This window comes from Trachypithecus francoisi, unplaced genomic scaffold (assembly GCF_009764315.1).
Source record: "Trachypithecus francoisi isolate TF-2019V2 unplaced genomic scaffold, Tfra_2.0 Lachesis_group13, whole genome shotgun sequence".
In the NCBI taxonomy this organism is placed as follows: domain Eukaryota; kingdom Metazoa; phylum Chordata; class Mammalia; order Primates; family Cercopithecidae; genus Trachypithecus; species Trachypithecus francoisi.
In genome coordinates, this window is record NW_022681458.1 from 127,169,503 (window position 1) to 127,190,505 (window position 21,003).

Below are 21,003 nucleotides of genomic sequence, written 5' to 3' on the forward strand. Positions count from 1 at the left end.
GACCCAATTTAAGTTCTTCCTGCTTTATATTCAGTCCCCCCTACTTCATTTAAATTTTATCTTACTCTTTCCTAACTCCCTAGTCATATATTTGATTCTGTGCTGCCTTTTTTACTGTTTTATAATTTCTTTAAGGTGGGAAGTCTAATCCCTCCAACAAAACTGTGTGTTCTTCCAAAAGTACCAGGGGGCTATTTTTCTATTGGTTACCTTCATTTCAGACCAATGTAGTATCTTCAGTAGCCACATTCATTCCTGAAGTGCAAGATGGCATTGCATAAAACTCCTGGAGATCAGAGACAAAGCTACGGAGCCGCGTTCCCTGAAACCTTACTTATCATGCCTTCACATACCAGTGCGACATGGGCTATCTACCATTCCCTTCTGTTGGAAAGGGGATCATGATTGAGACATAATATATATAAAAGGCCTGAAACTAAACCTTCCCAAAAGTAGGGCTTCATAAATGGTAACATTTCTTATCATCATTAAAAGGTTAACATATAGAGGTACCCTTTGATTAAACACTGACTCCTCATCTACTCCAACCAACCTATGTTCCACATCTTATCCTAACTCTTTTCATTCTTCCAGATATCCACCTCAAAGCTAATTATTTTCATTATAAACCTGATCTGTTCTTCATACATATCTCTGTCTTTTTATTGGTTATTTCTTTTTCTTTTTCTGACAGAGTCTCGCTCTATTGCCAGGCTGGAGTGCAGTGGTGTGATCTTGGCTCACTGCAACCTCCACCTCCCGGGTTCAAGCAATTCTCCGGCCTCAGCCTCCCGAGTAGCTGGGACTGCAGGTGCACGCCACCACACCCAGCTAATTTTTGTATTTTTAGTAGAGATGGGGTTTCACCATGTTGGTCAGGATGGTCTTGATCTCTTGACCTCGTGATCCGCCTGCCTCGCCCTCCCAAGGGCTGGTATTAAAGGTGTGAGCCTTCCTCTTTATTCTGAACTAAGTTCTGGGATACACGTGCAGAACGTGCAGATTTGTTACATAGGTAAACATGTGCCATGGTTGTTTGCTGCACCTAGCAAGCCATCATCTGGGTTTTGAAAATGAATCTTTATGCAGACCTTCTGGTCTTCTCTGACAGCATGCCTCGCAGTGAGGTTCAGTTCATTCCATTACCACTAGGAGGACCCTCCTACCTCAATGTCCCTGATCCATTTACATTGAAATCAATTCACATTAAAAATGAGACCTTAAGTCCCTAAGCATCCTTAAGTTACTTCTAACATCACAACACAATTGTTCCTCCGACTCTAAACTTAGCCAGAAAAACTGAAGTACAGCCATGTAGGTAGAAATCTGTAAGCTGAGGCATTGAGTTTGTGTCTGGAAGGTCAGCTCTCACTCAAGCGCATGTCTTTGCAACTTCTCCATCTACCATGATTCTCCTATTCTCTACTGGAAACCCCTGCCAGCATGCCTTTGGTCTCAGCAAGTAGGCTCCTATTTTTGTCTATGGCTAATATCTGTCATTATGCTTGGGCTTCCGTTGGTAGTTCTTAATTTAGGTCTTGCACTGCACCTGGAGGATCAATCCGTGTGGTTTCACAGGAACTGAGAAGGCTTTAGAATAGAATAGAACATGAAGTTGGCAAGCTGTTCTGTGACCAGGAATAAAGAAATCCTGACAAGTTTACTCTGTATAACATTTCAAACTTTCCCACATTTCTCAGTCTTCCAACTTATCCAGGAGATATGTCTCTATCTGAAATATTCAGAACAGAGAGACCTAGAATTTAGCTCAAGCATAAATCTCTGAAGAATTAATAGGATCCCACAGCTTCCATATACTTTAGCTCATGGATTTTGTATATAAGGGAGTTATTTGTTTATAGTACAGCCTTCACTCAAAAAATTCATTCACTTTTTCTTAGATACTCTTCTTTTAAACTTCAGTACCTGACATCCCAAAACACATGCAACTAGAAAAAGAAAGTTAGGAGAGATAGTAATCTTTTCAGAAGTTTGCCTTCTAATAGCAAGGAAAGACAGCTGACAGGAAAGTAAGAAGACAGATTAACTATGAAAATAAGATATAAGAATACAAAATTCAAAGGAATGACAGTAATTATATTCAGAAGCTTTTCCAGCCTTGCCAGTGTTCCCTTCAACCCTCATTATGTCCTTTTTGACAGTTACAACTACCTCCTACTGGTTATTCTGCCTGCGTCTTCCTTCACTCTAGTTGATTCTCTGTGTGTTATTTGAGTTATCTACTTGCAAAAGAAATTATGTTACACTTATTTTAATGCCTCTGTTGCACTACTTTTGCCATCGGGACACTGTTTTAAAATATAACCTGGGATTTTGTTTTTATTCAAATACGGCGAGGCTAACAGGTATCAAAGAAATGACTTTCATTGAAAAGATGGTTTGTTACAGATCTCAAGAGGAGGGAGCGTGCCATGCCATGCCCGGCCAGACAGAAAAGCCGCAGGGCAGGCCAAGAGGCAGAAGGAACAGGGCAAAACATGGGCAGGAGCCTTTATTGTGGTTTTCACAGGAAGGAATGGGTAAGGCAGGGTCAAATAAGTTTAGGATTAAATAATTTGAATAATCTGGGCAGGCTCTGGCCTAGAGGGGTGGTTCCTGGTTGTCCAGTGCTTGGCTCTGGAGTGATTTGAGACAACGGTGTAGTGTCCTAAACTATAGGATCCTGATAAAAGGAGGGAGGTGGGGGTACAGAGTCAAAGGCATTCTCAAGACAAGTAGCTTACTATCTGCAGGAATCCACCAGTCTTGGAAGGAGTAGTCCCTCCTGGGTCAGGCTCAAAGTGTCAAAGCATCATAAAAATAAAAACAAAAAACATAATTAACACAGAATTCAGACTTTTTGGTTGGAATCTGAGGCCATTCACACTTGGCCTTTGACCATCTCTCCCAGCCTCATTCCCAGTGACTTCCAGGACACCCAGGTTCCAGCTACAGCCCCCTCCCCCACCTTCCATGGGCCACCTATGCCCTTTCACTCCTGTGCTTTTTTTCATAGTGTTCCATGCATCGGGAATTTTTTTCCTCACATTCTTCACCTAGCAAACTCATCTGGAGCCTTCACAAACCTGCTCAGATTCCCCGAGTCCCCATGGTACGTGTACATCCTCCTTCCTGTCATCTCTCATTCAACTTGGTTTATACTCAGTTAGAGTCACTGCTTAATAAGTTGTGTGTCATTTATCTGTTAACTTGTGTGTCTCCACCATTGATCCAGAAGCCCTATAGAGACTGTTTTATCTGTCCTTGACTCCCCAGTGACTAGCACCATGTATTAGACATCATAGGCACACGCCTAATAGTGGTTGAATGCATGGCAGACTTGAGTTCTTTTGTGTGGAAGTAAGAAGTCATATGGACTTAAGTAGCTTCCAAGGGTATTAGGTTCTAGTAAAGCTGCTTGACTTCACAGTAGGATTTTAGAAATTCAGATAAACTCCGATAATAATAGGATTTATTAGTAAAGCCAGAAATCATCCTTACTCTTGGGAGTCTGATTGGATTTGACTTTGGAAAGCTGATTTTTTGGAGTTAAGCCCTAATTCATCCCCATCTCATAATTCAACTAAAATGTTCATGCCTGGCTAAAAGGGAAGAAGAGGAGAAGGTTACTTTAAGTACACGTTGAATGTATTGGAACAAATGCTCTGCTTTATTCAAATTATGAGGAGAGAGAAGTTTACCTTGTTGGTAGATGAAGAACTCTAGGGATCAGAATGATGATGTATGATACTGCCAGGATGACTCTATACAATTCTTGTGTTTTCTCAAATGGGGGAATTTGCACCCCAGTTTCTATGAGATTCTCTCCTGACGCAGTTTGCAAGCAAGTTCGTCTTCACTTAGAGCAGATGCTGACCCTCTAGGACCAGAGTTTTCACTTCTGTAAAAGTGTCAAAGAACTTTACATGTTTTATGTAGTTATGTGTGTGGAGAAAGAGAAGGAAAGAGAGACTGACAGAGAGACTGAGTGAGACTGTAAGTGTACCTCTAAATCTATTTTCAAATCTATTCATAAGAATTTAAAATTTTTAAGCAAAGCTACTCTTCTATATTAGCCTGAAAATTAATGTGACTTGAGATGTTTGAAATAAGGTATAGAGGGCGGAGCAAGATGGCCAAATAGGAACAGCTCCAGTCTCCAACTCCCAGCGCGAGCGACACAGAAGACCGGTGATTTCTGCGTTTTCAACTGAGGTACTGGGGTCATCTCTCTAGGGAGTGCCGGACAATCGGTGCTGGTCAGCTGCTGCAGCCTGACCAGCGTGAGCTGAAGCAGGGCGAGGCATCGACTCACCTGGAAGCACAAGGGGGAAGGGAATCCCTTTTCCTAGCCAGGGGAACTGAGACACACAACACCTGGAAAATCGGGTAACTCCCACCCCAATACTGCGCTTTAAGGAAACAGGCACACCAGGAGAATATATCCCACACCTGGCCGGGAGGGTCCCACGCCCACGGAGCCTCCCTCACTGCTAACACAGTTAGCGTGTTAGATCGTCTGCGGCGATCTATCCGCAAGGCAGCAGCGAGGCTGGGGGAGGGGCGCCCGCCATTGCTGAGGCTTAAGTAGGTAAACAAAGCCGCTGGGAAGCTCGAACTGGGTGGAGCTCACAGCAGCTCAAGGAAGCCTGCCTGTCTCTGTAGACTCTACCTCTGTGGACAGCGCACAGCTGCAGTCCAACAGGGGAAAGAGCGGGGGCCGGTGCAGACGCCAATGACTCTGTATGACAGCTTTGGGGAGAGCCGTGGATCTCCTAACGCGGAGGTTGAGATCTGAGAACGGACAGACTGCCTGCTCAGGTGGGTCCCTGACCCCTGAGTAGCCTAGATGGGAGTCATCCCCCACTAGGGGCAGTCTGACACCCCACACCTCACAGGGTGGAGTCACCCCTGAGAGGAAACTTCCAAAGAAAGAATCAGACAGGTACACTCACTGTTCAGCAATATTCTATCTTCGGCAACCTCTGCTGCTGATACCCAGGCAAACAGGGTCTGGAGTGGACCTCAAGCAATCTCCAACAGACCAACAGACAGTCCTTCTGACTGTCAGACGGAAAACTATCAAACAGGAAGGACACCTATACCAAAACCCCATCAGTACGTCACCATCATCAAAGACCAGAGACAGATAAAACCACAAAGATGGGGAAGAAGCAGGGCAGAAAAGCTGGAAATTCAAAAAATAAGAGCGCATCTCCCCCTGCAAAGGAGCGCAGCCCATCGCCAGCAACAGATCAAAGCTAGTCAGAGAATGACTTTGACGAGATGAGAGAAGAAGGCTTCAGTCCATCAAACCTCTCAGAGCTAAAGGAGGAATTACGTACTCAGCGCAAAGAAACTAAAAATCTTGAAAAAAAAGTGGAAGAATTGACAGCTAGACTAATTAATGCAGAGAAGATCATAAACGAAATGACAGAGATGAAAACCATGACATGAGAAATACGTGACAAATGCACAAGCTTCAGTAACCGACTCGATCAACTGGAAGAAAGAGTATCAGCGATTGAGGATCAAATGAATGAAATGAAGCGAGAAGAGAAACCAAAAGAAAAAAGAAGAAAAAGAAATGAACAAAGCCTGCAAGAAGTATGGGATTATGTAAAAAGACCAAATCTACGTCTGACTGGGGTGCCTGAAAGTGAGGGGGAAAATGGAACCAACTTGGAAAACACTCTTCAGGATATCATCCAGGAGAACTTCCCCAACCTAGTAGGGCAGGCCAACATTCAAATGCAGGAAATACAGAGAACGCCACAAAGATACTCCTCCAGAAGAGCAACTCCAAGACACATAATTGCCAGATTCACCAAAGTTGAAGTGAAGGAAAAAATCTTAAGGGCAGCCAGAGAGAAAGGTCGGGTTACCCACAAAGGGAAGCCCATCAGACTAACAGCAGATCTCTCAGCAGAAACTCTACAAGCCAGAAGAGAGTGGGGGCCAATAGTCAACATTCTTAAAGAAAAGAATTTTAAACCCAGAATTTCATATCCAGCCAAACTAAGCTTCATCAGTGAAGGAGAAATAAAATCCTTTACAGATAAGCAAATGCTTAGAGATTTTGTCACCACCAGGCCTGCCTTACAAGAGACCCTGAAGGAAGCCCTAAACATGGAAAGGAGCAACCGGTACCAGCCATTGCAAAAACATGCCAAAATGTAAAGACCATCGAGGCTAGGAAGAAACTGCATCAACTAACGAGCAAAATAACCAGTTAATATCATAATGACAGGATCAAGTTCACACATAACAATATTACCTTAAATGTCAATGGACTAAATGCTCCAATTAAAAGACACAGACTGGCAAACTGGATAAAGAGTCAAGACCCATCAGTCTGCTGTATTCAGGAGACCCATCTCACATGCAGAGACATACATAGGCTCAAAATAAAGGGATGGAGGAAGATCTACCAAGCAAATGGAGAACAAAAAAAAGCAGGGGTTGCAATCCTAGTCTCTGATAAAAACAGACTTTAAACCATCAAAGATCAAAAGAGACAAAGAAGGCCATTACATAATGGTAAAGGGATCAATTCAACAGGAAGAGCTAACTCTCCTAAATATATATGCACCCAACACAGGAGCACCCAGATTCATAAAGCAAGTCCTTAGAGACCTACAAAGAGACTTAGACTCCCATACAATAATAATGGGAGACTTCAACACTCCACTGTCAACATTAGACAGATCAACGAGACAGAAAGTTAACAAGGATATCCAGGAATTGAACTCATCTCTGCACCAAGCGGACCTAATAGACATTTATAGAACTCTCCACCCCAAATCAACAGAATATACATTCTTCTCAGCACCACATCGCACTTATTCCAAAATTGACCACATAATTGGAAGTAAAGCACTCCTCAGCAAATGTACAAGAACAGAAATTATAACAAACTGTCTCTCAGACTACAGTGCAATCAAACTAGAACTCAGGACTAAGAAACTCAATCCAAACCGCTCAACTACATGGAAACTGAACAACCTGCTCCTGAATGACTACTGGGTACATAACGAAATGAAAGCAGAAATAAAGATGTTCTTTGAAACCAATGAGAACAAAGATACAACATACCAGAATCTCTGGGACACATTTAAAGCAGTGTGTAGAGGGAATTTATAGCACTAAATGCCCACAAGAGAAAGCAGGAGAGATCTAAAATGACACTCTAACATCACAATTAAAAGAACTAGAGAGGCAAGAGCAAACACATTCAAAAGCTAGCAGAAGGCAAGAAATAACTAAGATCAGAGCAGAACTGAAGGAGATAGAGACACAAAAAACCCTCCAAAAAATCAATGAATCCAGGAGTTGGTTTTTTGAAAAGATCAACAAAATGACAGACCGCTAGCTAGACTAATAAAGAAGAAAAGAGAGAGGAATCAAATAGACGCAATAAAAAATGATAAAGGGGATATCACCACCGACCCCACAGAAATACAAACAACCATCAGAGAATACTATAAATGCCTCTACGCAAATCAACTAGAAAATCTAGAAGAAATGGATAATTTCCTGGACACTTACACTCTCCCAAGACTAAACCAGGAAGAAGTTGAATCACTGAATAGACCAATAGCAGGCTCTGAAATTGAGGCAACAATTAATAGCCTACCCACCAAAAAAAGTCCAGGACCAGATGGATTCACAGCTGAATTCTACCAGAGGTACAAGGAGGAGCTGGTACCATTCCTTCTGAAACTATTTCAATCAATAGAAAAAGAGGGAATCCTCCCTAACTCTTTTTATGAGGCCAACATCATCCTGATACCAAAGCCTGGCAGAGACACAACAAAAAAAGAGAATTTTAGACCAATATCCCTGATGAACATCGATGCAAAAATCCTCAATAAAATACTGGCAAACCGGATTCAGCAGCACATCAAAAAGCTTATCCACCATGATCAAGTGGGCTTCATCCCTGGGATGCAAGGCTGGTTCAACATTCACAAATCAATAAACGTAATCCAGCATATAAACAGAACCAAAGTCAAGAACCACATGATTATCTCAATAGATGCAGAAAAGGCTTTTGACAAAATTCAACAGCCCTTTATGCTAAAAACACTCAATAAATTCGGTATTGATGGAATGTACCTCAAAATAATAAGAGCTATTTATGACAAACCCACAGCTAATATCATACTGAATGGGCAAAAACTGGAAAAATTCCCTTTGAAAACTGGCACAAGACAGGGATGCCCTCTCTCACCACTCCTACTAAACATAGTGTTGGAAGTTCTGGCTAGGGCAATCAGGCAAGAGAAAGAAATCAAGGGTATCCAGTTAGGAAAAGAAGAAGTCAAATTGTCCCTGTTTGCAGATGACATGATTGTATATTTAGAAAACCCCATCGTCTCAGCCCAAAATCTCCTTAAGCTGATAAGCAACTTCAGCAAAGTCTCAGGATACAAAATTAATGTGCAAAAATCACAAGCATTCTTATACACCAGTAACAGACAAGCAGAGAGCCAAATCAGGAATGAACTTCCATTCACAATTGCTTCAAAGAGAATCAAATACCTAGGAATCCAGCTTACAAGGGATGTCAAGGACCTCTTCAAGGAGAACTACAAACCACTGCTCAGTGAAATCAAAGAGGACACAAACAAATGGAAGAACATAGCATGCTCATGGATAGGAAGAATCAATATCGTGAAAATGGCCATACTGCCCAAGGTTATTTATAGATTCAATGCCATCCCCATCAAGCTACCAATGACTTTCTTCACAGAATTGGAAAAAATGGCTTTAAAGTTCATATGGAACCAAAAAAGAGCCCGCATTGCCAAGACAATCCTAAGTCAAAAGGACAAAGCTGGAGGCATCACGCTACCTGACTTCAAACTATACTACAAGGCTACAGTAACCAAAACAGCATGGTACTGGTACCACAACAGAGATATAGACCAATGGAACAGAATAGAGTCCTCAGAAATAATACCACACATCTACAGCCATCTGATCTTTGACAAACCTGAGACAAACAAGAAATGGGGAAAGAATTCCCTATTTAATAAATGGTGCTGGGAAAATTGGCTAGCCATAAGTAGAAAGCTGAAACTGGATCCTTTCCTTACCCCTTATACGAAAATTAATTCAAGATGGATTAGAGTTTAAATGTTAGACCTAATACCATAAAAACCCTAGAAGAAAATCTAGGTAGTACCATTCAGGACATAGGCATGGGCAAGGACTTCCTGTCTAAAACACCAAAAGCAACGGCAGCAAAAGCAAAAATTGACACATGGGATCTAATTAAACTAAAGAGCTTTTGCACAGCTAAAGAAACTACCATCAGAGTGAACAGGCAACCTACAGAATGGGAGAAAATTTTTGCAACCTACTCATCTGACAAAGGGCTAATATCCAGAATCTACAAAGAACTCAAACAAATATACAAGAAAAAAACAAACAACCCCATCAAAAAGTGGGGAAAGGATATGAACAGACATTTCTCAAAAGAAGACATCCATACCGCCAACAGACACATGAAAAAATGCTCATCATCACTCGCCATCAGAGAAATGCAAATCAAAACCACAATGAGATACCATCTCACACCAGTTAGAATGGCAATCATTAAGAAGTCAGGAAACAACAGGTGTTGGAGAGGATGTGGAGAAATAGGAACACTTTTACACTGTTGGTGGGATTGTAAACTAGTTCAACCATTATGTAAAACAGTATGGCGATTCCTCAAGGATCTAGAACTAGATGTACCATATGACCCAGCCATCCCACTACTGGGTATATACCCAAAGGATTATAAATTACTCTACTACAAAGACCCATGCACACGTATGTTTGTTGCGGCACTATTCACAATAGCAAAGACTTGGAATCAACCCACATGTCCATCTGTGACACACTGGATTAAGAAAATGTGGCACATATACACCATGGAATACTATGCAGCCATAAAAAAGGATGAGTTTGCGTCCTTTGTAGGGACATGGATGCAGCTGGAAACCATCATTCTTAGCAAACTCTCACAAGAAGAGAAAACCAAACACCGCATGTTCTCACTCATAGGTGGGAACTGAACAATGAGATCACTTGGACTCGGGAAGGGGAACATCACACACTGGGGCCTATCATGGGGAGGGGGGAGGAGGGAGGGATTGCACTGGGGAGTTATACATGATATAAACGTCATGCACATGTACCCTAGAACTTAAAGTATAATAAAAAAAAAAAAAAGAAATAAGGTATAAATTTTAAAACACACAGTGATTTTTTGTCTACAGAGTTTGCCTTTTTTTTTTTATTATTATACTTTAAGTTCTAGGCTACATGTGCATAACGTGCAGGTTTGTTACATATGTATCCTTGTGCCATGTTGGTGTGCTGCACCCATCAACTCGTCAGCATCCATCAATTCGTCATATACATCAGGTATAACTCCCAATGCAATCCCTCCCCGCTCCCCCCTCGCCGTGATAGTCCCCGGTGTGTGATGTTCTCCTTCCCGAGTCCAAGTGATCTCATTGCTCAGTTCCCACCTATGAGTGAGAACATGCGCTGTTTGGTTTTCTGTTCTTGCGATAGTTTGCTGAGAATGATGGTTTCCAGCTGCATCTATGTCCCTACAAAGGACACAAACTCATCCTTTTTTATGGCTGCATAGTATTCCATGGTGTATATGTGCCACATTTTCTTAATGCTGTCTGTCACTGAGGGACATTTGGGTTGATTCCAAGTCTTTGCTATTGTGAATAGTGCCACAATAAACATACGTGTGCATGTGTCTTTCTAGCAGCATGATTTATAATCCTTTGGGTATATACCCAGTAATGGGATGGCTGGGTCATATGGTACTTCTAGTTCTAGATCCTTGAGGAATCGCCAAACTGTTTTCCATAATGGTTGAACTAGTTTACAATCCCACCAACAGTGTAAAAGTGTTCCTATTTCTCCACATCCTCTCCAGCACCTGTTGTTTCCTGACTTTTTAATGATTGCCATTCTAACTGGTGTGAGATGGTATCTCATTGAAATAAAAGAGGACACAAACAAATGGAAGAATATACCATGCTTATGGATAGGAAGAATCAATATCGTGAAAATGGCCACACTGCCCAAGGTAATTTATAGATTCAATGCCATCCCCATCAAGCTACCAATGACTTTCTTCACAGAATTGGAAAAAGCTGCTTTAAAGTTCATATGGAACCAAAAAAGAGCCCGCATTGCCAAGACAATCCTAAGTCAAAAGAACAAAGCTGGAGGCATCACGCTACCTGACTTCAAACTATACTACAAGGCTACAGTAACCAAAACAGCATGGTACTGGTACCAAAACAGAGATATAGACCAATGGAACAGAACAGAGTCCTCAGAAATAATACCACACATCTACAGCCATCTGATCTTTGACAAACCTGAGACAAACAAGAAATGGGGAAAGGATTCCCTATTTAATAAATGGTGCTGGGAAAATTGGCTAGCCATAAGTAGAAAGCTGAAACTGGATCCTTTCCTTACCCCTTATATGAAAATTAATTCAAGATGGATTAGAGACTTAAATGTTAGACCTAATACCACAAAAACCCTAGAAGAAAACCTAGGTAATACCATTCAGGACATAGGCATGGGCAAGGACTTCATGTCTAAAACACCAAAAGCAACGGCAACAAAAGCCAAAATTGACAAATGGGATCTAATTACACAAAGAGCTTCTGCACAGCAAAAGAAACTACCATCAGAGTGAACAGGCAACCTACAGAATGGGAGAAAATTTTTGCAATCTACTCATCAGAGAAAGGGCTAATATCCAGAACCTACGAAGAACTCAAACAAATTTACAAGAAAAAAACAAACAACCTCATCAAAAAGTGGGCAAAGGATATGAACAGACATTCTCAAAAGAAGACATTCATACAGCCAACAGACACATGAAAAAATGCTCATCATCACTGGCCATCAGAGAGTTTGCCTTTCTTGACAAGAATCTCATAAGCCAAAGTGAGGTTAGTCCTGTGGGCATGGAGAACGTACTATCAGTAAGGACTCTGCTGAAAAAAGAAGACCCAGCTTGATCTCACGAAGCTCACTCTGGGAATTGTGGCATTTGACACCTCACCTCCAGTTTCCTCCAATGCCACACTCTCCCCAAATAGTGAGAGTCTGACTTGGTATGACACCATGCTTAAGTCAGGAGCAAATGGCCAATTGTTTTCATAATTGCTTTCCCCCTGAAGTGTCTCTAAACACAAGTGATTTGTGAGAACAAAAGGAGATAATTAAATGCTGGAATATATTTGATTTCTTGAGCATGGGATTATTTCTGACATTTAATGGTGACTCAAAGAGAGTCCAGAGCTAGAAAAATGTGCTTATTGCTTTGTATGATGTTTACATAAGACAGGAGGACATGGCCCGAGGCAAAGGTGACACACTGGAAGTTTTCCTTCAGCTCCCCTTCCCCTGGGGGTCTTGTCAGCTCTGCCCACTTCAGTATGAGGTCTTCACATGAGCCAGCACCTGGTCTGCCCTCTCCTCACAGACTTCTCTCAACTCAATCAGAAAACAATGTTTTTACTTTCACCTGAAAAGAATTTCAAATTTTCATGGGAAAAAAATCATAAAAATAAAAAACAGTATAAAGAATATCTATCTATAATATACTCAGATTCACCTATTGCAAGCATTTTACTGCATGTATCACTTGCTCTGTCTATGTATCTATTATCTTTTTAATTTGAGGGTATGTCACACACATCAGCCCCTTTCCTCTAAATACTTCAGTATGCATTTCCCAATAATAGAGATACACTCTTAAACAGCGCAGTACAATGATCAACTTCAGTACATTCAGCATTGATGCAGTACTTTTATCCAGCCTACTGCTTTGATCTAATTTTGTCAGTTGACCCAATAATGTCCTGTATAGGATTGTTTGCCTCTAATACAGGATCTGGTCTTGGGTCAAGTGCAGCCTTAGTTGTTACATCTCTTTGCCCTCCTTTAATCTATAGCATTTCTATAACTTTTCTTTGATTTTTATGACATTGTCATTTTTGAAGAGTATAAGCTCCCTTCTTGGTTTAAATATGGTGTTTCCCGTTTTGTCTTTGTCCAGCGTTTCTTCATGATTGCAGGAATACCTGGGAAATATTGTGAGCTTGGTTCCAGACCATGGCAATAAAGCAAATATTGTAAGGAAGCAAGTCACACAATTTTTGTGGTTTCCCAATGCATAAAAAAGCTGTTTACGCTACGTTGTAGTCTATTAAGTGTGCGATCACATTATGTCTAAAAAATAGTGTATGTGCGTTACTTAAAAAATACTTCATTGCTAAAAAATGCTAATGATCATCTGAGCCTTCAGTGAGTCATAATCTTCTCACAGGTGGAGGGTCTTGCCTCAATGTTAATGGCTGCTGACTGATCAGGGTGGTGGTTGCTGAATGTTGGGGTGGCTGTGGCCACTTTAAGACAACAATGAAGTTTGCTGCATCCATTTCACAAAAGATTCCTCTGTAGCATGTGATGTCCTTTTACAGCATTTTACCCACAGTAGAACTTCTTTCAAAATTGAAGTCAATTCTCTTAAGCCCTGCCATTACTTTATGAACTAAGTTTATGTAATATTCTAAATCTTTTGTTGTCATTTCAACAAAGTTCACAGCATCTTCACCAGTGGTAGATTTCATCTCAAGAAACCACTTTCTTCGCTCATCTGTAAGAAGCAGCTCCGCACCCTTTCAAGTTTGATCATGAGATTGCGACAATTCAGTCACGTCTTTAGACTCCACTTATAATTCTAGTTTTCTTGCTGTTTCTACTACATTTGCAATTACAATAGTCACATCAGAAATCACTGATCACAGATCACCATAAAAGGTATAATAATAATGAAAAAGTTTGAAATATTACAAGAATTTCCAAAGTGAGATAGAAACACAAAGTGATCACATACTGTTCCAAAAATTACACCAACAGACTCACTCAACACAGAATTGCCGCAAACCTTCAATTTGTAAAATATGCAATATCTGCAGGGTACAATAAAGTGAAGCACAATAAAATGAGATATGCCTGTATATTAAGGTCTTACATCCTTAAAATACTGAATAGTTGATGTCATGTTTCTCTTACAGTATCACATCTGTGTGTCCAACTGCCTCTCAGAGGCATCACCCAAAGAATGTCCCAATTTCTCCACTGTATATTGTTTTCTTCCTGCAACATCTAATAAGTACTTTATATGGAGACATCTTATGGAAATATCGTGCCCATCATCAAAACTTCCCTACCTTTGGCACCCATCCATGATTCTTGCCTGATGCAATCTTCATCATGCTGATTGCAAAATGATTTTTTCAACTCCATCACTACCTCCACATGTAACAGACTGTCTTCCATGCTCTTTTATAATTCCTCCCTACAGTTTTTATGTTTTTGTTTTTATTTTTTTGAGACAGCGTCTCACTGTGTCACCCAAGCTGGAATGCAGTGGCATGATCTTGGCTCACTGCAGCCTCCACCTCCCAGGTTCAAGCAAGTCTCCTGGCTCAGCCTCTCGAGTAGCTGGGACTACAGATACATGCCACCACAGCCAGCTCATTTTTGTATTTTTAGTAGATATGGGGTTTTGCCATGTTGGCCAGGCTGGTCTTGAACTCCTGGCCTCAGATAATCTGCCTGCCTTGGCCTCCTAAAGTGCTGGGATTACAGGTGTGAGCCACCATGTCCGGCCTATCTTCCCCATAATTTATTATCTATCTGTCTAACTACCTATCATTTATCTATCTATACTAATGAGTAAATTCCTCTTTTAAATGGTTTGTAATTCATTATGGCACTCAATTATTTAATACTAATATTGTCCCATATTTGGCCTGTGAGACACTCTTTATATTGTCTCATATTTCCCTGTAACATGCCTCCATCATTATTGTTTTTTAACACTTCTTACTCTCTGGCATACAAAATGTTCCAAGTTCATTTTGTACCTACCCTGCCAAGTCATTTCTCTGTTGGGCCCTGCTTCATTTTAAAGGGAATGGGATTAGAGACCAAGATCTGATAATTAGATGTGCACATTGTTGCTAGGGTGGCTTTGTTTTTGGCTCTTTGAGCAAACAGAAATAGGAAACAGCCAAATGTTTGTGCATATGTACATGTATACATATACAAATATGCATTCATGCATGCACGCATGTGTGTATTTATATGTGTAACTAGACATACACATTTTAGAAATCCTGAGTCCATACCAATGCCTTCCATTGCGTTCTGCATTCTTTTTTTTCTGTTTTTTTTTAGACAGAGTCTCACTCTGTTGCCATGCTGGAGTGCAGTGGTGCAATCTCAGCTCACTGCAATATCCACTTCCTGGGTTCAAGTGATTCTCCTGCCTCAGCCTCCCGAGTAGCTGGGACTATAGGTGTGTGCCACCACACTCAGCTAATTTTTGTATTTTTAGTAGAGACAGGGTTTCACCATGCTGGCCAGGATGGTCTCGATCGCTTGACCTTGTTATCCACTGGCCTCCCAAAGTGCTGGGATTACAGGCATGAGCCACCCCGCCCGACCTCAATCCACATTCTTATGTCCCTTCTCTGTGCAGAACACTGGCTCCCAGCAGCCTCACTGTGTCTCACTTGTTCAATCTTATATTACATCTAAACTAGCTCTAGAATTGTTTTTTCCATAAAACTAAAATCAACAAACCTACTCAAGAGCACAGAATATTTGTGTGCTGCCCCCATGCGAACACACACGCAGCCCACCTGCTCCAGATTCATGATATACAGTCACATACTATGACTCAATTATTTGGATTAGTTCTTTTCTTGTTTTCCTTTCCCTTCAGTGTTTTTAGGGTAGTCATTAACTATAATTAAGTTCACTTGTTTCCATTTTCTGTTTCATGTTTGGTCTTTTTTCCATTCTTATTGATTTCATTTTAATTGTTGAGTATGTAGCTTATCATCAGCCTTTAAAATGTCAAAACATAAAAATTACACTCAGAAAAGTGTCATTCTCTCCTGTAGCCTTCCAGCCCACACCCCTCCCTGCTGTCTTCTTGCAGGTAACAAACTTGATTTTTAAAAATTTATTCTCCCTCTGTTTCTTTTAGATGGAGCCTTTTATCTAAGCCCTTCTTTGTCCTGAGATGCAGAATGGAAGAAGAGTGCCAACATTGTTCAGGGTACCAGGCATCTCTCAACCCTAATAGCATCTCCAGGAAGGAAGCCACTGTCTCAGCCCAAGATAGGGACCAGCTTCACCTGGACCAATGCTATTCATTCTATAGTAAGAAGGAGTGGATTTGGCACATCTTCTGCATTTGGGGCTAGGAGGTCCAGAAATTGTAATGATGCCGAGCCTGGGTGTCTGGTACTGGAAACTCTGCAAGTCCAGCCACTCTGACATCATGGCCACGCCCTAGGAAAATAGTTTTGCAGTAAGTAAAAGAAATAGAAAAGCTAGGTCACAAAAGTGCTGTACCTTCAGGAGCCAAGATCTATGGTGGCACACCACCAGCTGAATAACCTAACAGTGTGGAAAGGGTTTCCTCCTTCAGACCCAACTCCCAGCTCCAACTGCAGCCTTAGGCTCCCCAGCCCCTATCTGTAGGGGAGAAAGATGGCACCTGGTTCCCTGGCCACCAGGCTTCCACGGTCATCCAGGAGGGACAAAAAAAGATCCCATGAACAACCAGACCACCTGGGTGGTAACAGGGACACCGTGTGGTCATCACAATAGACAAGAGAACTGTAGATGGCCTGCCAACTACATTCCCTCCCTTGAAGGTGATAAGAACCAGAGGTGACTTCTTGAAATAAGTAAACGCATGTAGATGCCTTGAAGTTACCCAGTGGGAGGATCATAAGGACAAAGAACGACATTCCCGTAATAGAATGGGTGGGGGCGATTATGAATCATTTGAGTATTGTGAAGAATGTGATCTCATTTTGTACCCAAGCCAGTGAGTATCATGCCAATTTTCTATATAAGAAAACAGGCTGGACTGGGCATGGTGGCTCATGCCTGCAATCCCAGCACTTTGGGAGGCTGAGGTGGCTGAGGCGAGTGGATCATCTGAGGTCAGGAGTTCAAGATTACCCTGGCCAACATGGCGAAACCCTGTCTCTACTAAAAATACAAAAATTAGCTGGGCATCACGGCCGGCACCTGTAATCCTAGCTACTCCAGAGGCTGAGGCAGGAGAGTAGCTTGAACCTGGCATGATAAGCAGAGGTAAAGAGTGATGAAGAGGAACTAGGAGCACACTGAGGGGGGCCATAGGGTCAGAAGGGGTCCCTGGGTCCAAGCAAGCTTGCAGGAAGGGAACAGGAGGTGGCTGTTGAACACCATTGGGATCTCCTACTGGCCAGGAGCTTCAGTGCTTCTCATTAAATTCTACAGGAAATGTATGAGGTAGGTAGTACCCATGTACCTGCCTCACGAGCAGCAGATGAAACCTCACACAGGTGAGCGCCTTGCTGCAGTTAGCTATAGAGGGAGGTAGGATGCCACACCAGCCATCCTGTTGGCTATAGGTCATCTGCCTCTCCTCCACTTTCCAGCCTGGGGGAGAGGGCAGTGAGGGGTGGCAGCTGTGAAGACGCCACACAGTGCTCCCCTTCTCTGTGGACTTTGAGACGTTACCACGTAGAAGGGGCCCCTGGCTCTTCCACTAAGGTTTGTCTTTTATTCTCTACCCAGGTTTGTGGGAAGTAAAATATGACATTTGGTTAATTAATTTTTCAGATCTACAAGGCCAGTGTAGGAAAGGCTGTAAATTAAACAATTCTCATTTCCATAACATTGCGGTCCAAAGGGTATCGCACTATGATGCATCCCTGAAGCAACGATGCGTAGCTTCTATTAAACAAAGGCCTGCATGCAAAAGCCCCTTGCCCTGCCTTGTGATGAAGTTAGGAATGCGAAACAGAAAAATAATTGGACATGTTTATCTCCCGATTTTTTAATCTGAATCTATTCAACAGGGCTGTCAGGGACTGCTCCCCAAGACAGGTCTACTGTATGAAAGAAAAGATAAAATTTAAAAGGCCATTTGCTATATAATCTCCACCTCATTCCAAGATGGGAAGTGGCTCAGCAAGTACATACAGTAGGGCAGGATGGGAACAGAAGAGGAGAAAGGGAGGAGGAGAACACAGCAGAGGGCAGGAAATTATGGCTGGGGCGGTGGTGTACAAATGAAGGCAAAAGTGGACCCAGTGCCCAAGCAGGGGAAGGTTTGGAAGTGGCTGGATGGCAGGTTAAAGGGCATGAGGACAAGGTGAGAGTCACAGGCACAGGGAAGGAACTGAGTGAGGACTGCGGAACTGAGGAGGGGCTTCGTTGCCGGGATGTTTTATCGTTTGGCCAGTGTGTGGGCACAGCAGGTTTCGGGTTTGAGTAACAGGAGAAGGAGACACTCAGGGCCATGTGCACCCTGAGGGCAGAGGGCAAAGGTTAATTATAGGTGAGGGGCTCAGGCCAGGGGGCTTCAGGGTCAAGCAGGTTGCAAAGGCGAAAGCAAGGCATGGGGTGGAAGAGGGCCTTAGCCATTCCTCATTAGGGTCAGCACCACAAGCAGTGGCCAGGGCTGAAGAAGCCAGGGTAGCTCAGGAGCCTGCACAGAACTGGAAGGCTGGAAGTCAAGCCAGGAGAAAGAGGTAGAGGGACAGGCCAGGCCAAAAGAATGCATATGGAGCCCAAGCCACAGAAACACAGGTGGTCACGCTGCCTGATGCATCCTGCCAGGGCCTGCGGTGATGCAGGCCTAGAATGGAGGATGAGAAAGCAAGGAGCAAGACATTTCCCAATGCAGAAAACCAGCTGAGTGCCCCTCATTAATGGGGTATATATAGTGAGTAGAGGCAAAAAAATAACAAATTTAGGCAATACCAATATGTGCTTGGTGATATGCCGGCTTCTGGAAATATAAAAATAGATAAGATTAGGCCCCTGCCCTGCATTAGGAAATTAAATGTGACCTCAGCTAATTGCAGCAATTGTTCTGAGCACACAGAGGAGGGAGACGACATTGCTTCCACCTGGGGGAATCAGGGAACACTTCTGAGGACATTATACTTGGACCTCATCTGGTAAAATAACAGGGAATTTTTTTTTTCTTTTTTCTTTTTCTTTATCTTTATCTTTTTTTTTTTTTTTTGAGACTGAGTTTAGTTTTGTTGCCAGGCTAAAGTGCAATGGTGGGATCTCAGCTCACCACAACCTCCACCTCCAGGGTTCAAGCGATTCTCCTGCCTCAGCCTCCAGAGTAGCTGGGATTACAGGCGTGTGCCACCACGCCTAGCTAATTTTGTATTTTAGAGATGGAGTTTCCATGTTGGTCAGGCTAGTCTGGAACTCCCGACCTCAGGTGATCCACCTGCCTCGGCCTCCCAAAGTGCTGGGATTACAGGCATGAGCCACCACGCCCATCCAATAACAGGGAATTTTTCTAGGAGAGCGGGGAAAGAGAGGAAGGACATTTTAGATAGAGGAAAGCATATGTTGTAGGCGTAGTCCTAGAAGGATTAATGTATGATCACTAGACTCACTCATGGTGGGAAAGCCAAAGTAAATATTTTAGGAAAAAAACATTCACCAGAGTAGAAACAGAACTCTCAATTATCCAAGTCATTCTATTACCTAGAGTTCATATTCTGTAAACAGGCTGTTCCAGAAGTATTTCTCATCATTATTTGTAAGTATTAAAACATAGGTGAAGAGCATTTCATTGTCAATACCTTGGAGTAAATTACAGGTTAAGTACACTAAAAATCATGTCTTTTCTGCAGGACTTCTCAGAGCTTTTAATATATTGATAGGCATTTTGAATTTCAAAGAGGGAGTGTGGCATTAAGCATTTCTAATTCCAAAGATGCAAACATGGTTTTTTTTTTTGTTGTTGTTTTTGTTTTTTTTTTAGCTCAAGCATAAATGGGATGTGTAGGAAATCATGGCTTAAACATTCCAGTTGATCTAAGCCTTAAAACATGGGTAGACAAATACCTCTGAAGGCCCGTGTCTCCCTTTATTGTAACTTGTGAAAGCTTTGTTGGCAGTTTTCACATTACATGGTAATGCTTTATATCTTGTTTCTCCAAAGATCTGCACTGTCCAGTATGGTGGTCACTAGCCACACACAGGTATTGTGCACTTGAAATGCAGCTCTACCATTGTGATGTGCTGTGAGTTACTAGAAAGTTCCAAGGAATGCATATGTGCCTTGCTCTCTATTTCCATCACACAGCACTGCCATAAGCCATGAGCTACTTGAGTGTGGAGATCTTAGTCATCGGTGTATTCTTGATGCTTAACAAAAGTCCTTTCATGTAGTAGGTATTCAATAAACATTTGCTGAATGAAAAAAAAAATTAGAATGTAAATAAGTGAAACCCTGTACCTAAACTACGTGTTACACATTGAGTCTGATGCAAGGTGCTTGCCCTCAGATTCTGACTTTCATTTTGTAAAGCCTGTTTCTGCTTATTTATAATGACCTCTTTACTGAAGTGAATATGTTATTTGTATGTATGCAATTAATCCACTAAATTGTTTTAACATATCCAGAAAGCTAGCTTTCCAAGCTATAACATTCCCTTTTTTTAAAAAAAAAAAAAAGGACAGGATTCTGGGTTCTGACATGATTTACTACTGTTGGGAAGCCTGCACAGTAGCATCTAACAACTCATGTGGCTACCCGACCTCCTTCACCTCGTGCGTTTTCACTTCTGGCCTCATCTCCCTTGTTCTTCTTGCCCCCAAGACAACCACTTTCTCAAAAACAATCAATAACTCCCTGATCTCCAAAGCCTTTTGTTGTACTCGCAGTTCTAGGTTTTATGAAGCATTAACTTCTTTCAAGCAGCTTCCTAATTTTGTAATGCCCCACCTTCTGAGTGATGCTCTTACTTCATTCTGCTCTACCTCCTCCAGATACCCTCCCAAGGCTTTCCTCTCTCTATTGCCTCATTGCCCCGACAGTGATTTTCTTGGTAGCTGGGC

The 21,003-nt window shown here is 42.1% G+C and overlaps 1 long non-coding RNA gene across 1 annotated transcript; it reads right to left on the reverse strand.

The window, feature by feature from the left end:
• Positions 1–835: 835 nt before the first annotated feature.
• Positions 836–20,118, reverse strand: LOC117095433. Its single transcript, XR_004441983.1, has 2 exons — positions 19,382–20,118; positions 836–911 (listed from the first exon to the last, which is right to left on the reverse strand). It is a non-coding gene; the product is annotated as an uncharacterized LOC117095433 (long non-coding RNA).
• Positions 20,119–21,003: the final 885 nt, after the last annotated feature.